Raw genomic sequence first — 1,471 nt, 5'->3', positions numbered from 1 at the left:
TTTTCAGAACCTAATCATACTTAAATTTATTTGTTATTGTTGTTAGTTGCTGTTGAGTCAATTCCAACTCATGGCAACTCCAAGTGTGCAAAGTAGAACTATGCCATAGAATTTTCAAGGCTATGAACTTCTGTCTGTATTTTCCATGAATTGGTCTATTTTTTTTCCTCGTTTTTGTCTGCTTTTTACTTCAACCCTTGGATAATTCTGAATATTAGAGATTTGAATTCCCTATCAGGTAGTTCTAGTGCCTTTTCTTCTACTGGAAGGTCATCTGGTGTTTTATTTTGGATGCCAACTGGAACCATCCTGTCCTGTTTTTGTATATGTTTTGATATTGTCTGCTGTCTTTGGGGCATTCAGTAGTTATTTTCCTCATTTGTTAATTGTAGATTTGTTTGTTTCTTCCTGCTTTTTTGTTTTATTTGGTTATGTCTGAGCAGGCAGGCTGGGTGTTCTTTGCTGTTTGCTCATCTGTGGGCATGATACTTCTCACCTCCTTCTCCAATGGGCAGGGTCAGTCACTCAGGTATGGTACAGCAGGGCGGGTCCAGCTGAAGGGGAGTCGCTGGGATGGATTGTGGCACATACTAGGGCCGACAGGGCGGACCGGGAATCAGTGCAGGGCAGGTTCCGGTAGGCTGTGCCTGTGCTGCTTGGGAGTGTGATGTTCAGCGCACAGTGCAGGTAGGCAGGAAGGAGGGTGGAGATTGTGATGTGTGGAGCTAAGATGGGTATGGGAAAGAGGAGAGAGAGGAGAGAGGAACAGAAGCCAAAAACATACACACAAGCAAACAAAAAAGAGTGCTAAGGGAGCTTGCTATTTGAGTGGAGAGACGAGAGATTGAGAAATGGAGAAAAACAAAAAGGAAAAAAAGAAAAAGGGTAAAAGAAAAAAATGAAGAAATAAAAATTAGAGAAGAAATAAAAGCCCCCAGGGATCCCACCAGTGCAGCTGCTAGGACTGGGGAAGTTGCTCCCAGGCTGTGAAGCACAGCCTGGCTAGAAAGGGTAGAGGTGTCACACAGCACCAGGTATTCAGGAGCCAGGGAGAGAAGGTAAGTATAGAGACAAGAGAAACTGGAAATGAAGAAAGACAAAAAGGGAAAAAGAGAGAGAAGAAAACAAAACAAAGAAACAAAAAATAAATAAATAAAAATAAAAAAAACAAACCAAAAAAAGCCCCAAGAAATAAGAAATGCCTCCAGGGATGCACTGTGCATCTGCACAGAGTAAGGGAGTAGCTCCCAAGCCACGTGGTACTGCCCAGCTAGAAGGGGATCCCAAGCTGAGAAAAGAAAATGAAAACAAACAAACAAATCACATCAGAACAAACAAACAAAAAAAGCCCCGGGGGTCACACCAGTGTGGAGGCACAGGCTGGGAAGCAGTTTCACAGCCGAGTGGTGTTTCACAGCCGAGTGGTGTTTCCCAGCCTTTCAGGAAGAAGCTAAGATGGCACACGGAGCCA

The sequence above is a fragment of the Trichechus manatus genome, unplaced genomic scaffold (genome assembly GCF_000243295.1).
Source record: "Trichechus manatus latirostris isolate Lorelei unplaced genomic scaffold, TriManLat1.0 scaffold00094, whole genome shotgun sequence".
In the NCBI taxonomy this organism is placed as follows: Eukaryota; Metazoa; Chordata; class Mammalia; order Sirenia; family Trichechidae; genus Trichechus; species Trichechus manatus.
The sequence above is the reverse complement of the archived record's forward strand: the minus strand, read 5'-3'. Positions refer to the sequence as shown.